Genomic DNA, 19,591 nt, shown 5'->3' with positions numbered 1-19,591 from the left:
GCAGGCAGTATGTAAAAACAGATTAATTGGCATGCTTATTAATGCCGTTCAAGGGTGCCCCAGTGATTGGTGGTGTTCCACAGGTGGGGATTATATTTATAACGTGTTTATCCCTTCCATGATGATTTTCTGGATGCCATATTGGGTGCTGGAATGGTAAGTGTTGTCTTTATCTCTCTCTACCTGTCTCTGTCACACAATCTTTGACAAAACACCCTCCATAAACTAAATTCACTCTTGCCACTTCAATAATACACCTTGACCATTAACCTCATATAATTTCAAGGTCTTTGATAGACCCTGAAAGTATAAAAGGTGGAGTCTAGAGGTGTTCCTCAGATCTCTGTGGTGGGGACTCAACCCACAGAACAACCTTACTGGCTCAACAGATGGCTATAGTCGGCCATGGTCCACAATCGCTGTCCAAGATCGGCAAGACTTGACCATGGTTGGTGATGCTTGGCAATGGTTAGCTATGATTGGGGATGTTGGGCCATGGTTGGCAATGATTGACTTGGGGATAGGCAACTGTGGTTGGTTTGGACGCTGGCGAAAGTCAGCAATGGCCAACTGTGTTTAGCAATGGTCGCCAACTGTCTGATCCTAAAAAACGTTTGGTAATATGAATAATGCAAAATGCAAACCCTTTTAACTGCAGATAACCAAGACAAAAGACAGTTCAGCCAAACAAAAGCCAGACTCTATATCTGCCTCTGCCAACCCTTATGTCATGCTTTCGCCTACTTGGCGCTTTTCTGATCAGGTTTCATTTTGGAAACACTTTCAAATTGCGTCCTGATCCAAGATAGCTCCCAGACGCTCTTGCCACGCGGTGACATCATCACGTTCACGTGCTCGGCAACATCTGATACCCAGAAATAAATAGAGGTAATTCAGAAGGCTTCTCGCATTGCAATTGTTTGGTATTGCGGAACGCTAGTTTGCCATGCAACCTTGTGTTTTCTAATTGTTCCTGGTTCCTGTAAAGACAAATTCCCAGAATAACAAATTTACCTGGAACGTCTTCTCAGCACCTTGTTTTTTCCCCCCTGGGACCTGGCTCCCGGGGTAGCCATAGTGCTTACCTGTTATCCTGTAATCGGATTGCATGGTGGCTACCTAAAAGGACATGCCTTACCTCTTCCCAGCAAAGGAGTCCAGAAGCAAAGAGGTAAGGACTGAACCTGACACCTTATCTCCTAGTCATCATTTAGGCCATTAATTTTGGCTCACATGCAGAGGGGAACTAAACCACCACCTCATGGAGCCAAAACTTAAAAATTCAAATGTAATCAGTACTCAAATAATTCTACTAAAATAAAAAGTCAAATAAAAAATAAAAAATTAATCAAATAAGAGATAAAAGTAAGTTGAGTCCCTGTAATATAGCCCCTGCAGCCCACCCCTGAAAAACTGAAAAATATATTACGATTTGCTTCTCATAAAAACAAATGTCCCTTCTTCTGGGTGCTCCAGCACGGGAGCAGGACTTTTTTTATTTCAATAGGGCACTGCTGCTACACCAGCCTTTGAAAGACTGCCCATGCTGGTGTGGCAGTGGCACACTATTTAAGTGATAAGCTCTCCGCTCGTACACAGCAGCTTGGAGCTTTTCATTTAAATAGGACGTTGCTGCTACACCAGTACAGGGTAGCTTCTGAAAGGCTTCCCTGAGCTAGTGTGGCAGCGGTGCCCTATCACCCACCAGATACAGAGGGACGCCCTGCGGCAGACCGGGCTTACAGCCGCCCGTCTGCCTCATGGGGTAGAGCTTGCTGAGGTGGGTCGTAGCAAGGTTCTGGACCGAACTGCGACTTGCCTGTACTTCAGAGACCTATTCTAGAATCAGAAGACACTGCTCTAGTATTTGTGTGAGTGGGTGGTGGCTGTGCATGGGGGATGTAGCCGCTTCTCTCGTGTGCTGAGGAGGGACACATTGAAACAATCAGTGAGGGATCCTAGCAGTCTCAGTGTCCCAAAAACGAGTCTGTTTGGGTTGTAGCTGAAGACTGTGATGGGAGGCAGACGTAGTTCTCAGTTGTCAAACCCTCAGAGGAAGCCACTCCCCAGGGTTATGATCAAGCTCAGTGGGACAACTTGTCAACTAACTGCCAACTCACCCTAGTTTTGGCAGAGCCTCCATTGTTTGCGATTGCCCAGATACAATTCCCTTTCACACTTTCCCTTCAACATAAAACACATACAGTAGTCACTCAGTGGCCGATTAAAGCTTGCACCCTATGCCTGTTTAACCGCTGTGAGAAACCTGCAGGTGTCACCCTGGCTAAATCCCGGAGATCTGTCATCCAGGTGGCCAGGACATGGCCATCGCTATTGGATCCTGTGGGTGGACTAGTGAGGGAGGATCACCTGGATGGGGTGTCCTCGGGGAGTGGGAGTGGGACACTGACGGTAGGACATTCAAAAACACTGCCCCCCCTTTTCCAACACAAACACTTTCGCACAACATGAAAGACAATGGACTAACACCAGAGCCGTTTACCTGACTTGTCCCAATACCAGGGTCAGGTGAAAGTCAGGCAATTTATCAGAATCACACACACCTGACGGCCCTTTCCCTTCCCCAGAGGGATAAAAAGGGGAGCAAGAGAGCATAGAGAGCACAGTACGAGCGAGGCAGACCGTACAATGAGACAGCTATCAAGACCAGGCAGTTCAAGAGGAGGAGAAAGGCGACAAACATCGAGAGGCAGACGAGGAGAGACACAACCTTGCCCTTCTTGACAAATCCCAGTGAAACCTCCGCAAAAGGAATCGTAAGACCGAGGACAATAGCCCAAGTGTCTTGCAGCAGATGTCAAAGGTACACCAAGCGTATTGACGCTGATAAGCTGGATCGAGGGAGACTCCTGCTACCATGGTACCGGCCTTGACTCCAGTTGCGAAGAAAACCAAGCAGTTGATCACAGCCAGTGAGTCGAAGGGAAAACTGATAAGAACCGGGCTGTGGGGAATGAAAGTTGCAAAGTGGCAAAGTAAAAGAAGTTCAAAGAAAAATTGTAAAGGGGAGACCAGCTGCAGAAGGGGACCTGCAACACGTGGGTAACGCTTCGAGAAACTCTGGTCGACTCTGATTGATCCCTGAGTGAAACTACAGATACCAGAAGGCCGTAGGAGAGCTGTCGAGATAGCTCAAAGTGGTCATACAGGAGGTCAAGCAAAATCCCTGTACAGTCGAAAGCCTTTGACCTAATAACTATAAGAAATCAAGGGAAGTAAGGAACAAGTTACTTACCTGTAACTTTTGCTCTCCAGCATGGGGTCTGGGATGGATTCACATGCTCATGAATACAAGAATACATAGCAGTACACACATGCACAACCATGGGAGGTGGCAAGGCTCAACATTAAGCCCTGTCGTCGGGCTGGGAATCCTCGGTAAAGAAAAAATCAGTTTCAGTTTCATTTCTGAACTGTCTTTCTACCAGTAACCAATCCCTGGAATCTGGGTCATACTGCCCCCAACCAATGACTGCGCTCAACCTAAGCCCCTCCTCTGGCAACCATCTTAAGATTTGGTAGCACGTAAAGTGGCAGTAGGACCAAGAGAAGAGCAGCAGAGGGGTTGGAGGGAGGGTTCACATGTGAATCCATGCCAAACCCATGCTGGAGAACTACAGTTACAGGTAAGTAACTTGTTCCTTCTCCAGCATGGGGTCTGGCATGGATTCACATGCTCATGAATACAAGAATACATAGCAGTACACACATGCACAACCACGGGAGATGGCAAGGCTCAACATTAAGCATTTCAACAACTAAACATTAAGCATCTCTTACCTCCTCACCAGGCTCACCTTCAGGCGAACAGGTTGCGCAGCACTGCCTGGCTGACTCTGGACTCCTCCCTGGAATCCCGGTCAACGCAGTAGAATCTCGTGAAGGTGTGCGTCGACGTCCACGTAGCAGTCCTGCAGATGTCCAGCAGTGGAACACCAGACAGGAACGCCATGGTAGCAGCAATCACTCTGGTTGAATGGGCTCTCGGACGGCCGGGCAACGGTCGGTTTGCCAACCGGTGACAGTGCATGATGCAGTGCATGATGCAGCCGGAAGCCATCTGGAAATGGAAGCCTTCGAGAGAGCCTTCCCTTGCTTCACAGGTCCAAAGTTCACAAACAGTTGTGATGTCTTCCGAAGACTCTTCGTGCGGTCCATGTAGAACTTCAGCGCTCTTGCCACATCCAGCGAGTGCAAAGTCCTTTCAGCCGGCGACGAAGGCGACGGGAAGAAAACAGGTAACACCAAAGGCTCATTGAGTTGGAAGTCCGACGGCACCTTAGGCATGAAGGAGGGGTGCATCCTCAGCACTACACTCATCTCGTGAAATGTCAGGTATGGAGGTTTACAGGAGGGGGCCTGGATCTCTCCCACTTGTCGTGCAGAAGTGATGGTCACAATAAACACTGCCTTCCACGACAGGAAGTTTGACGGTGCTAAATGCAGAGGCTCGAATGGCTGCCCCATGAGCCTGGTCAGCACCACGTTGAGCTCCCAAGCCGGGGCCGGGGCCTTCACCGGCAGGAACGACCGGAACAGTCCTTTCATGAACTCCTTCACCAGGCGATGAGACCACAGAGATGACCGCCCCGGAGTTCGGGTGTAGCGGGAGATAGCCGCCAGATGGATCTTGATAGAGGCATGTGTCAGCCCCGCCTTGGCCAGTGATAGCAAGTACGGCAGCACTTGAGGGGCCGTAATCCGCAGAGGGTTAATCTTCTGTGCACGGCACCAGACAGTGAACCTCTTCCATTTGTGTCCATAGCACTTGAGAGTCGAGGACGCCCTGGCCTTTGCAAGCAAGCACCTCCTTGCAGTCCACCGGGTTATTGTACCCTCCGAACTCTAGTGCTGCAGGAGCCAGGCCTGCAGGTTTAGCGATTCTGGGTCGTGATGGAGGATGGCGCCTCCTTCCCTGGCGAGAAGATCCGCGTCTGTCGGTAGTTTGACCAGGGGGATGCTGGCATGTCCAGAAGATCCGGGAACCAGATCTGCCTCGGCCACGCCGGTGCGACGAGGATCATCCTGCACCAGGACCGTCTCAGTTGACTGAGTCACAGCAGCAACGGCAACGGAGGGAACGGATACAGGAACAGGCCATCTCGGGAATGAGAAGGCATCGCCCATGCTCCCCGGCTGGGGAAACCTGCTGGCGAACCTCCGGCACTTGGCATTCGTCACCGTCGCAAATAGGTCGATCTGGGGATTGCCCCATCGTCGGAATAGGAGATCCACTTGATCCTGCCGAAGCTCCCACTCATGGCACAAGCGCAGCTCCCTGCTGAGTGAGTCGGCAATGGTTTTCTTTATTCCTGCCAGATGGAAAGGTACCAGGAACATCCCTTGGGCAACGGTCCAGTGCCACAGATCCTGCTTCCTGATGTAGAACATTGTGGTGGTGTTGTCGGTGAAGACCCTTACCACCTTGCCCTTGAGGGACGGAAGGAACGACCTGAGGGCCCAGAACATGGCTCGGAGCTCCAGGACGTTGATTTTTAGTGACCTCTCCTCCGGGAGCCAAAGGCCTCTTGCGTGGAGATCTCCGGTGTACGCTCCCCATCCTTCCAGGGAGGCGTCCGTTGTCACCGTTTCCTGATGTGCCGGGATCTGGAAGTCCATGCCCGCCGCTAGATGCGCGCAGGTGCCCCACCACCAGATCGCTTGGCGGAAAGTCTCGCTGAGTGAGATCCTGTCTTTGAAGCTGCCTGCCGCTTGCATCCAACAGGCGTCGAGGAATTCCTGCAGTGGTTGCATCCGCAACCTGCATAGGTGCACGCAGTAAATGCACAATGACATCATACTGAGTAGGGACTTGATGGACCTCACCCTAGCCACGTCCATGGTCAACACCTGTTGTACCTTGCCCAAGATGGCCTTCGTCCTTTCCTCCGACCGCAAAGCCAATTGCGCCACTGTGTCGAGTCTGGCTCCCAGGAACAGGGCGTCTTGCAACGGTACTAAGTGGGGTTTTGTGAAGTTCATCGAGAATCCCAGAACCGCGAGCAGTTGGACGGTCTTCACTGTGTGATCAACCGCGAGTTTCCTTGACTTTGCTTCGGATGAGCCAATCGTCCAGGTAGGGGTAAACGTGGATACCCTGCATGCGCAGCCACGCCTCCACCACCGGTGCCAGGCACTTGGTGAAGACCCTGGGTGCTGACTTCAATCCGAAGGGAAGGGCCTTGAACTGATAGTGTTGTCCTTGGACCACGAATCGTAGGAACTTTCGATGTCCTTTGAGAATGGGGATGTGGAAGTAGGCATCCTCCAAGTCCAGCGACGATAGGAAGTCGCCTTCCTCCAGCTGTCCCAGCACGTGCTGGAGGGTGACCATCCGGAATTTCTGGGACTTGATGTATTTGTTTAGACGACAAAGGTCCAGGATGGGTCGCCAACCGCTGGTCTTCTTTCGGACGAGGAAGTACCACGAGTACACTCCGGACCCCCGGAGCCTCTTCGGGATGAGTTCTATCGCGCCCTTTTTCAGCATTGCTCGTACCTCCGAAGTAGCTGTGGGACGTGGTTTCCCTTCCGGGCCACAGGTGGTAGATGGGGACACTTTCTTTGGAATTCCAGAGTGTGCCCACGGCCCAGCACGTCCAGCACCCAACAGTCGGTGGAGATGGACTCTCACACGCTAACGAATTTCACCAGCCGGCCTCCCACTCGGGTGCTTCGGTGGGGGCCCGATGCCGTGGCCGGTTCAATCCTGCTTCGCCGAGGCCTTGGCGCCTTGACCGCCCTGGCGACGACGATGTCCTCCGGCCTTGCCGCAGCCTCTGTAGGCCTCCTGTGACGATGAATGGGCCGCTTGGCGGTACGACAAGGAACCGCCACCAAATCCTTTGGAGACACCTTGAGACTTGCCTCCGGAGGTCCGAAAGGGTGACCGTCATTGTTGGAGAGAAGCCAAGGCCCGGGCCGTCTCAGTGTCCGCCTTGATGGCCTGCAGTGACTCATCCACTACCTTGCCGAACAGGTTGTTCCCGTCGAAGGGCATGTCCAGTACCCTGGTCTGCACGTCCTGACGGAAATCGGTGGCCTTACGCCAACCGCGCCGATGAAGGCAAACGCTGTTGCCCATCTCGCAAAAGCCGGTGTCGGCGATGTCCTTGGCCACCGTGATGGCGTGGTCCGAAGCCACCTCACCTTTTTGCAGGATTTCAAGGGCTCTGCCCTCTTGTCGTCTGGGAGGAAGTCCAGGAGGGGAGCGATCTTGAACCACAGCTCCCTGTCGTAGCGCGCCATGATCGCGAGGGCGTTGGCCACTTTGATGGTCGTCGCCGCCGACGAGATGACTGGTCGCCTCATGGCGTCCAGCTTCTTCCCCTCGCCGTCCGGTGGGGAAGTGGAAGCTGATCCTGTTGCCCCTGCTGATTTCTTCTTGGCCGCTGCGCAGACCACCGAATCCGGGGACGGCTGAGCTCTGAGGCACATCGGGTGGAATCTGGGACCTGGTACTTCTTCTCATAACGGTCCCTCTTTGAGGAGCTGTGGACGGGTTCTTGAGTAGCGACAGTCCTTCGTCCCAGATGTCGTATTAACGGTACTGAGAGGACGGTCTTCTTCTTGGCCTCCCGTCGCTGGTAGGGGAAGCACTCCTTCTGTTCTTCGGTACAAAGTTGGAAGAGCTCCGAAGCCCTGGCGATCATGGTGTGGAAAGAGCCAATTTCATCGGGAGGGGAGGCCCGGGCAGGAGGTGATGGGAGATCCGTCCCGTCGTCCCCACTGCCGTCGTCCGTCCCTGTCGTCACTGTCTCCGTTCCAGTCTCATCCCTCGGTGGAGGGGAAGGAGGTGAAGGCTGGAAAGGAGGGGGAGGATGGATTCACCTCCGCTTGTTCAGTGGGCTTCCCGACGGTCCAGGCGCTGCCGGATCATCTGCTGGGGTTAAGGGCAATCTTGTCCTTATCTCCGTACACAGGGCCTGGATAGGCATCAAGATTGCTCCTGAGTTGTCCTGTGGCATAGGCACCAGTTGCGATGGCTGGGGAGTAGGGTCCTCCGTCTCCTCCACGGTCCAGGGCTCCTTGTCGGCTCCACCGTCGCTTTCCACGTCTGCCTCGTTGGGATCCCTCCCGTAGGACCGGACTTCCTTAAACCTCTTGTCCAGGATCTTTGCGACGCCATCCAGCTCATCTTCAGAGGTGGTATCTGTGTCTGTTATGGCTACCGTGCCCCCCCTCTTCCTCCACCCGGGGTTTCACAGGGGTCTCATTGATAGGCTGAAAACAGGATTCCCTCCGGGGTGGCAGGGAAACTCTAGGCCCGGATGTCGTCTCTACTGGGTTAACCTCCACAGGCTTTGCCAGGGCCGCCACGACTCCTTCGATCGACGCCTTAGCTGGGTGAATCAGGGCCTTTGCGACTTTGGGGGCATCTGAGGCCTTCACCTTGTGGGGAGGGTCGCTGCCTTGCTCCCCCTCGGCTGTCGCTGTCGGGATCGACCGGGGCTTTCCCCTCCAGCCAGTTGGCAAGTCGGGTACGACGATCCCTCATTGTCCATTCCGACATGTTCTTACAAAGCGCACAGTCCTTCTCCACGTGCGATTTGTCGTTGTGAAGGCAGTAGAGGCACTGGGAGTGCTCATCTTCCTTGAAGACATTCTGTAGTCCGCATCCAGGGCAGCTTCTGAACAGCTTGGGTCCTGGAGTCGTGTTTCCCTTGTCCTGGGCCATGACCACGCGGTGCAGGCCTCAAAGGTCTTCCGGAATCCTCCGAGAAGTGAAATCTTGGTGAAAATTCGCCCTTGAGGGGCATAGAAAATTCCGAAACGGGTCCCCGTTGATCGGAAGTAATCTCTTCGAAAAATTGCAAAATGCAGTAAAAGCTTGAGAGCTGTAGCACGAGGACTCTTGAACGTGCAGTAAAAATCTAAAGATGGCTGCCAGAGGAGGGGCTTAGATAGAGGGCAGTCATTGGTTGGGGGCAGTATGACCCCGAGACCAGTGATTGGTTACTAGTAGGAAGACAGTTCAGAAACGAAACTGAAACTGATTTTTTCTTTACCGAGGATTCCCAGCCTGATGACAGGGAATATTCATGAGCATGTGAATCCATGCCAGACCCCATGCTGGAGAAATCCTGCAAACATTGAAAGTAAATGTGAATGTGAAGTTGGCCAGAGTGAACCCGGAAGTGTGATGCTGACTAAGAGGGGACAAAGTCTAAAGTCCCAAAAAACAGTGCTTTGACAAACATGAACCTGGTAGAGGGATGTCCACTATGAACTGTTAGAAAAGACATTAAGATTTGGGAACCAAGAGAAAGCCATATTGAACCTGGTGGAGGGAGGCAGAAAGCAAAGAGGGGTGTGCGCCCGGAAGAGCGGGACCCAGGGGTGAAGCCATCACCCGAAAAATAAGCCATAGTGCACCCAGTGGAGGGAGACGGAAAGCAACGAGGGGTCTGCGCCTGGAAGAGGGGGACCCAGGGGTGAAGCCATCCCTGTTAGGGAGAATTCTCAATTATGGCTAATTTCCCTCACTTAGTGAGTCCCCCAGCAGCTTTGCTGGACTTCTGGAGTTTATTTTTCTCCACTTGGTAAGAGTGAGAGCTTTTCCCTCACTCTTACCTGTGTTTTGCTATGTGTTTCCATCTGTTTTTGTGAGTGTGAACTCTGAAGTACACCACTTCGGTAGCCCCCTTTCTTTGTGTGTGTCACACAGCACCTTCAGTGCCGTGGCACCGGGTTGTCTTTGAGACTTCCCTCGACTCCATTTTTGAGGCGACTACTGTCCCCCAGAAAAGGGTAAAGTTACCATTAACTTTACTTAGTCAATCTACCACAGATCCAGTACACCCCATCTTCCATGGAATACTGGAAAGGGTTAACTCGTATGCCTTTTTATCTGTACCTCCTAGAGCATTGTTTCGCTCTTTTAACATTTAGACTTGGCTGGTGGCAGTGGTATCTACCCTAACTTTTCTACCGCGATTATATTAGATAAACGTGGTACTGTTCTTGGCTATTATATTAGCCTCGAACATAAACCTGCGTGACCAAATCGTCTTTCTTTTTGCTCCGGTTGGGTTTATTCGCCATTTCTTTTTGTTAAAGTCCTTCTTGTGTTTTACTTTGCGCGGCAAACTAGATTCGCCTTCTATGTTCACTGTCTTTTGGCGGGCTTCTGCTCAGAATCCCTCCTCAAGGCACCTGGGTGTCTAGGTGGGCTGAATGTGAGGGAGGGGTGTAGTCACCCCCTGCACAGGGTATCCTAGGAAACCCAAGTCGCACTTTGTCATGATTGGCCAGGGTAGTTGTCCGTGCTGGACAACCCCCCTGCTGGGTGATTGACAGCCAGGCTGCGTGAATGGGGATTTTTCGCATAAAAGGCAGGTCTCTTGGGCTAGAAGTCAGAGAGTCGCCACTGGAACTACAAGGAACCGAAGAGAAGCAGACAGAACAATGGCTGCTGCAACTACCCCATCCCGGTGAAGCCCTGCTGCAGTCCTGAGCTATCCGCCCTTCAACGACTCAGAGAAGATCCAGTCCGGAGTCTTCTTCCCTTGAGCTTGGTGGGGATAACCAGCTCATCTTCTTCAGCCAGAGGATCCTCTTCCGTGGTCGAAATTGCTGCACACTGCTGTAGTGGTCTGGATAGCCACCTGAAGAGCCTCTCCTGTTTTTAAGGAGCGCACCTTTTATTCCACGTCGCTGCTGCCGGCCTCATCCCTGTGTGGTGCAGACCCCCTTCAGACGTCCTTCCTTCTCGACGAAGCTCCAGGAATCGTGGGTCTGCGGGAAACCAACAGGAACAACTGCCAGGGCACCAGCTGCACCATTGGAACAAGGTACTGTGTTCTGTTGAGGAAACTGGGTGAATCCCTTTTCTTCATTTTCAAGGCTTGCCCTTGTCTTCCCTCCTTCTTATAACTTTTGCTTCCGAACATTGACAATATCGAAGTACTTTTGGCTGCGTTGAATCGTGAACTGTTTGACCGTGTGATCTTCGGCAACTGGCCCCGGCATCTTTCGACCCTGGCTCCGGCCCTTTGACTTTTGAACTCCTGTCTCTGAGTGTTTCTTGATTCTGCCTGCCTAACCAAAATATTGCCTGTGATTTTTGCCTCCAACTCCCTCTGGGTATCTCACGTGCTAAGTGTGTTTTTGCCCCGGTAGCATTTCATGTCACGGATACCCATTTGTTTAGTAGACCAAACTGTCAAAAAGAGATCGCAATCGTATTCGCGGTAACGTGTTTTGTGCCTAACACCGGTTCATTCCAACACAGGGTACTTACCTTGAGACTTACTGTACAAAGTGAATTGGTTAGTTGTATATTTAACGTGTGGTTTTTATTGAAGTTTCATAGAAGTGTTGTGTTTATAACGAATGGTTAAAAAATAAATGTACTTATATTTTTCTACCTGAAACCTTGAGTCAGTGTTTGCTTGAGTCACAGTAATTGTGGTCCCTTTGTGTAATCTCTGCTACTGCTCATATACTCTTGAGATAAGCCTGGCTGCTCCGCCACTGCTACCACTATGACATAGTAGTACAGGCTTGTACCAAAGGTAAAACTTGTATCACCAACTGTAGTCTTAATTGTGTGTAGTAGTCCCTAAGAGCACTGCACAGGATTCTGCCTAACAATCCCCTGAGGAATACGTAGAACAGAACTGCGTTTGTTAGTCATTTTTGTAAACCTATCAGGCCCTCGGAAACAGGAGACTCAACCACTGAAGGCCTTGATATTGATAGGAACTGTTTTAGGATCCAAGCCCAAAAGAGGGGGTTCCCGGGGTGGAAGTCATCACCCAAGACCCACTGAAAGAGGACTGTATATATGATTTGTAGAAAGTGATTGGTACCTGAAAAGGAAATTTGTGTTTGTTATTTTACTCGCCCTAGAAGGCAAGAGACTTTTTGAAGATAAAAGAGACTTGGCCATCAAGGCTCCTGATAAGCTAAAACAGAACTGTCGTATCATGCTGGGAGAGCTCGAGACTGTGCTGTGCTCCAAGATCCCACCTTACCCCGTGCTCAAAACATGGGCAAGGAAGACCCAGGCTACCATATCCTGACATATTATTTGTGAACACTTCTTTCTTTTTTTGAAAATTATCCCACACCCTTTTTCTATTAGTTGGAAGGCTTGGCAATAGGTTTCTTAGTATAGGCCCTTTTTCATTTGACACAATGCCACTAGGACTGCCTTATTTTCGTTTGATGGTCGACGCTTGCTCCTATCTTAGATTTAGGTTTAGATTAGGCGTTTACACCGCCTTCCCCCTTTTTCTATCTGCCCCCTCATCCGCAGAACTTCCTGACAAGAGTTCATATCTTCCAACTAGATATATGCCACCACACATAGTGCTATGGGTCTATAGGAGGCACAATTAGTGGAGTCGTTCCTGGGCTTCAGGATTAGCGTAATCATGGCTTCCCCATAGAAGGAGGGAGGGAGCCTTGCTGGAAAGCTTCTTGCCAGACTTTGAACAAGTGTATGGACACTTTAGGACTAAATTCGTTAAAAAAATAACGCAGTTAAACCATCCGATACCAGGACTTTTGAGGTGGGTAGCGCTGCAATGGCATTCATTATATCATTTTCTGTGATTGGGGCATTTAAGAGTATATGGTGCTCTGATTCAACTTGCGCATTGGCATATCGCATAGGTTTGCTTTGAGTTCCATAGGGAATTGTGTATTCTTCCTAGCATACAGTGTCTTGCTAGAAGTATGAAACATATACACTAAGTCACTCAGATCTGACATAAGTGTCCCTTCATCGTTCAATATGGTCGCTATGTTGATAGGCCCCCGTCGTTCAGAATGCAAGTACCTGCTTGCGTATGCCATTTAGCCGTACCTGTGATTTCTGAAGTAGATGAACCCCTCTGGTCAACTGTACCTGCTTGCACATGCCACTGTAGCCGCACTTTGTGAATTTTGTACTTAGGTGAACCCATCTGGTCAACTGCATCTGACTGTACATCCCACTTTAGCCCTATTTGGGAATCCTGAATCTAGGTGGACCCGACTGGTCAACTGTACCTGTTTGCGCATGCCTTTTTAGCCTTATCTATGATTCTTGAATTTAGGTAAACCTTTTACTGTTCAAATTGTGTCCGCGCCTGCACATGCACTTTTAACTCACTAGTGTGACCTCTGAACCTAGGTGAACCCTTAGCTCCACTGCATCTATCTGCCCAGGCCACTCCTGTCACTACCGAGGATCCTGAACCTAGGTGTACCCAACAATGTGAACAAAAACTCAAACACCCTGACCCTCACATTTACGGTTGCTCTCCTTACTACCATTGCCTTCGCCACTTTAAATACAAGCCCTACCTTGGACAGAAACACTAGACTTCGAGCAAGACTACCTTGCATCTACGAGCCTAAAAGAAATAATAATACTACCGGATTCCCACCCACCCCACAACACTTAGCCAAATGTGCACAAATAACAAAAAAAGTAATCCCAAACCCAATGCCTACCTTATCCTATACAAAGAAGCACCAAAATCAAGGTAAATACCTAATCAAACCACCTCAAAATCCGACCCCTAAAAGTTCCTTGACTCTAACTCTGTCTCTTATCACCACCAGATCCATGGTAGCCCATGCCCCTGAAATCTGCGACATTCCAAGTAATGGTAGTTTAGACCTACTCGCCATCACAGAGACTTGGCTTCACGAGGCGGCAGGTCCGACTCTGATGTTAGCTGCACCTGATAATTACCAGATACTCAGAGTAGATAGACCAATAACTAAAGGAGGTGGCCTAGCCATCTTCTCCAAAAATACCCTACCTATTAGACTGACCAACTCGCCCCCCTGCTCATCCTGTGAACTACTCACAGCTAAACTACAGCTCTCAACCGCACGCTGACCATCCACCTAATTTACAGTCCCCCAGGACCACTAGGAACCTTCGAAGAGGACCTCACCAGCCTTATAGCGAACAATACGCGAAATCACTCCCAAACCTTACTGATGGGTGACTTTAACATCGGCTTCAATGACCCAGACAACAAGCACGCCTACCCTATAACAGCCTTACTTAACGACCACGGGCTTACCCAAAAAGTCCTTTCACCTACCCACATCAAGGGCAGAACCCTCGACTGGGTATCTGAAATTAACTGCAACATCACCATTACCGACATTGTCCCCCAACCTTGGACTGACCACTACTTAACCCTTTAAGTGCCATGGGTATTTCTCCACAGTGCCAGGTCCTTTTTTGGTGATTTCGGTATGTGGCCATTCAATGGCTTGTTACTTTTTTGTTACATAAGATATCTCAGCCAAATCCGGCTCCTTTTTTTTCCCACATATAGGCGGTCGTAACGCCACCCAGGAATCCTAGCTTGCTGTAGGGGGGTGAGAGAAAATAACCAAAAAGTGGGAAAATGTTGGGTTTTTTCAAAAAATGCCAATAAAGTGATGTACAAAGTAGCCTGTGGTTTTTTCCTTGTAGAGCTAGGAATGAATGGTTTGCTGTGCTGAATTCCCCAATTTCCTGGCTTTCAAGAACAGGTTGAGTGGAAAAGGAAAAAAATAATTTTGATGTGGTTATCAACCGTTTTGTGAGAGGTAGGCGATTTTGGCCATTTTGGCCATTTTTGCCAATTGGACATGCATGGACGGAATGGAAGAAAAGGGTAGGAAAGCCGATTTGGAGGACGGAAAGGCATATATTTCTGAAAAGTAGACAAAATTCCAAGTTTAGGAAGGGGTGATTTGCGTAGGTCAGGCAACAACTAGGTAGGGGAAACTGCCATAGATTGGGGGAAAAGCAGGAAAATGACCGACAGAAAAGCTATGTGTTGGACATGGTTGGCTTGGTACAGCAATGGCTTCTATGAATTTTGAGAAAAGCAATGCTCCGCTACATTTCCCCGACTCTTTCAGTTAGGAGAGCACACATTTTTTGTAGTGTTTTACAAAACAAGCAATACCACAAGCCAAACACTGAGCCATGGTACACAGGTGTTTTACGCTCACAGCCTGAACAGACACACTTAGCATGTGTAAATCGGGAAAACCAATGTGGTGAGGAATGGCAAGCATACATTTCCTGAAAGAGCACAGACAGACCTTTTCAAGGGCAGGTGACTTGTGCAGGTTACAAAAGAGTATGGTGCCTAAAGCAGCAACTAAATGTAGGTCACATTTGGGAAATGAAAGGGTTGTGTGATAAAGGGCACCAGCAAATAGGTCAAAACGTTATGAAAACCACACAAACACAATACATGGCCTACCGTCCCGCGTTCCCACAGATGTCCCGATGTAAATGGTACCTCACATGTGTGGGTGCACCTACCTGACCACCAAGGAGAAAGCCTAAAACACAAGTAACCCCAAGTCTGTTTTCAGACCGGAATTTCAGACGCTCTGCAAACCGGCACAACATACAAATATGGGGCTAGGGTGTCCAAGCCACCAAGGAAAACAGGGAACCCCGTGCATTTCCGAAAAGAGGACACCCGTGGGAATCCGCAGAGGTATGATTTGGGCAAATCACCCCAGAATTTCCCGCAAAGTCCGAAATGTGGGAAAAACCCCACATTTTCTGCACATTTCACTCGGCTCACCCATCGAAACACGCCCCCAACAACACATGGCCTACTGTCCCGCGTTCCCACAGGTATCCCGATGAAAACGGTACATCACATGTGTGGGTGCACCTACCTGGCCGCCAAGGGGAAAGCCTAAAACACAAGTAACACCAAGTCTGTCTTCAGACCTGAATTTCAGACGCTCTGCCGACTGGCACATCATACAGATATGGGCCTCAGGTGTCCAAGCCACCAAGGAAAACAGGGAACCCCATGCATTTCCGAAAAGAGGACACCCGTGGGAATCCGCAGAGGTATGATTTGCGCACATCGCCCCAGAATTTATTACCCAGACACCCCCGCAAAGTCCGAAATGTGGGAAAAAAACGCATTTTCCGCACATTTCACTCGGCTCACCCATCGAAACACGCACCCAACAACCATTTAGCTTTAAGACCATCTCAATCATTGATACCGAAAAGGTTATTCTTTCCTTGAAACCCTCCAACTGTAAGGGTGATAGTTGCCCAGCTCAAATAATCAAGGACGCGGCCAGAGACTTAGCCCCTTTCATCTCAAAGCTAATCAACTCCTCTTTCAAAACCAACACGGTACCTACCAACCTGAAAGAATCTTGGGTCCTCCCCTTACCGAAAAAACAAACCCTCGACCCTTCAATACCTACCAACTACAGACCCATCACCACTGTACCCTTCTTACTCAAAATCATAGATAGGGTAGCTTATCTACCAATCCAAGACTACTTAGAAGCAAATCATCTGTTAGGCTCACGACAATCAGGATTCCAACCTCTCCATGGTACCGAAACAGCCCTGTTAGACCTTAAGACTAAAATTGAGGAGTTAAAGGACAATGGCAAAACCGCCTTGCTACTACTACTAGACTTCTCAGAAGCCTTTGACTTGGTGGACCACGCAGTCCTATGTAGCCACCTAAGATTTGCTGCCAACTTCACAGAAGAAGCCATCGCTTGGGTTCAATCCTTCTTAGCCAACCGGACTATGAGAGTTTTCTCTACCTCCTCTTGCGCCAAACCCATCCAAATAACATGTGGAGTCCCACAGGGATCCTGTGTTTCACCCACTATGTATAACATCTTCACCAAGCCACTATTTGACGAGTTGGACAGACTGGGTGTCACCTACACTAATTATGCAGATGACACCCAGATCCTCATACCCCTTTCGGGCAACTATGATGAGGACCTGGCTCTGGTGAACAAAATATACATCCTCATTCAGGCATGGATGGCATCCAATGGCCTCTGCCTGAACGATGACAAAACCGAGATCTGACTCATCGGATCCAACTCCAACTTAAAAAAAACGAACCCCTAACTACACATCCTTTAACATCCATAATAACATCACCAAGGTTAACTCTAGGATTCTACCTGTACTCCTCGTTCAACCTAAAAAAACAAGTTAACTCTCTCTCCTCTACCACCGCCTATCCCTGTAAATTAGTTCAAGCCGCCAGACCATTCCTGTCCAATGCTAGGTGCATTACTCTGGCCAATGCTCTCATCATGTCTAGATTAGACTACTGCAACACCCTGTACTCAGGAGCCAACAAGTATGTGACTGACAAATTCCAAAATTACAAAATAACGCTCTAAGAGCAGCTCTGAACATCCCTCACAAAGAGAACATATCTCTAAATTCAGGAAGGAAGCCCACTGGCTCAAAATAAAGGACAGAATCTTCCTCAAAACCCTATCCATCACTTCCAAATGCCTCAACACTCTAGCACCTCCCTACCTATCGGAAAAAGTTACTAGGAAACTTACCTCCCGACCACTTAGATCTGCCAATACCTTCCTGCTTGACATCCCTAGATTCAAACTCACCACGGCTGGAGGAACCAGCTTCCCAGTTAAAGCCGCTCAAGCATGGAACACACTACGTATCGACCTAAGACGTCCCTTCCCATACGTTAGATTCAAAGTCACTGCTCTCAAATGGCTCCGTTCGAACGATCCATAGTCTCCTCACTTGCTCATAACTACTATCGAAGAACTTGTGATTTACACATCCTCTTACTCATTGCGGTAACCATAGGTTCTCACTTACCTACTACTACTTTCTAGTCCTAATGCTGCATGAACAGCAAAGACTACTCTACCTCACTTATGTACCCACATTATACCAATTGACTGTACAACTGTACAATTGACTGCATTGTATCTTGTATTGTAATTCACTTTGTAATCACATGTATATACTATATCTTGGACAGGCATTGTAACTAAGTTTTGAGTATTCTTGTATTGCTGCGCCCAGCTGCCCACGGCTTGGTGCGCATTATCAAATAAATAAACAAACAAACAAACAAAACAAAACAAAAGAGGTGATGGCTGGAAGGTTTAGAATTAATCTTAACTACTGGCATTGGTCTGGGCAACCCTCCAGGCCATTGTTCATTGCCTGCCAAGCCGTTACAAAAGGGGAAAGACCATATGCAAATTGGGCTTGGTCCCACCCCAAAAGGGGCAGTCTAGCCTGAACTACTAGGTCACATCCCTTCTGCACAAGACCACAATCATCCACAAACATGTTTTGGTCTTGTTAGGTCTCATCAGTGAGGAGTAGCTTGGGTCTCTCGGCCCAGCAGTCACGGGACCAATGTCTGGGCATACCCAACCCACTCGGGTTGACTACAGCAAAACAAAAGAGGTGATGGCTCTTTCAGAACACAACAGTAAGGCTAGAAAGTGGCAGGTCTTCGGTCCTCTCCATATTTCGGATCTGTGTCTGGGCAGAAACTAATTTCACCTCCTGATCTGCCAGTGAGCAGAATTGGTCCAGTTGAACTTTTATGGATGGAAGCAGGATGTTATTGCTGGACCTGATCTATTTCAATCTCAAGTTGTCTGATCTCTACCTCGAGTTCCATCAAACTCCTCCTTATGGCCGTATAGCTCCATTCTCTATGCCTATGCAGCATGAAGATAAACCTTGACTGTGTCCCAGATAGTAAATATTCAGGGGGACCAAGCCGATATTAGTTTAAAAAAAGATGTTAATGACCACGTTGATGTCACTTTTAAATGCTACATCCAACAGTGCATGCAATTTAAAATGCCAGAGAAGTTGCTCAATCACATTCTCCTCAAGAAGAAATGTCCACAATAAGCGGGGGTGTTCTGATAGAGTCCTGAGGAGCAGAATACACTCCCGAGACCTATGTAACAGTCCCGTCCCGATTAAGATACATTCAATCCGTGACTGCATTTCATGGACCGAAGAGTAATATGAATATTCCCTATCACTTGGATGGAGTGTCCTCCCCAGGTCTAAAAGCTCAAAATCATACATGCCCTTGTGAATTTCCTGTGCAGAGAATGAAAGAGCTCTAGCAACTCTGCTGGATCTACCCAGGGAGGTGCTTAAAATGGTATTGAAATCTCCAGCCTTTATAAACTGGGTATGAAGATGATTAGCACATTTACTGCTGTTTTTGCTGCCTATGCTCACGTGAGGTGGAGGAGGAAGAGCATTTAACCCTAATACAAGCGCGGAGCGTGGCGCAGAGGTGACGTCAAGGCACAAGTGATTATTGGTGGGGGACTGCCAGCCTTTCCAGTCTGTTTTTGCTGCCCATGCTCATGTGAGGTGGAGGAGGAGGAGGAGCATTTAACCCTAACATGAGCGCGGAGTGCTGCACAGAGGTGAAGTGGAGGCACAAGTGGTTATTGGTGGTTCGTGGTGGAGCGGCATGGAGGGGGTTACTCCAGTCACCAAGGTCTGCAAGTAAGTCATTGGCCGACCTCGGTTGGTAACCCGGGTTTCCTCACCCCTCTGCACTTTGGTACTTCCGCATGATAGTGGAGTGCGGAAAACCTGTAACCCGAAAGTGGTAAAGTGAAAGCTGGACTGTTGAAAAACTGTACTTGAATATATTTGCACTGCCCTCCACTTTTGCCCGGCATTTGGATAAGGAGGAGTGTGCCAAGCTAGAATCCCTCCCGTGAGCCACGCTACTGGTTGACTATTGATTTGCTGCTGAAATCTATCGCTCTCCAATGCCTCTGACTG

The sequence above is a fragment of the Ambystoma mexicanum genome, chromosome 1p (assembly GCF_040938575.1).
Source record: "Ambystoma mexicanum isolate Mex_15411 chromosome 1p, UKY_AmexF1_1, whole genome shotgun sequence".
NCBI lineage: Eukaryota > Metazoa > Chordata > Amphibia > Caudata > Ambystomatidae > Ambystoma > Ambystoma mexicanum.
Note: the sequence above shows the minus strand (reverse complement) of the source record.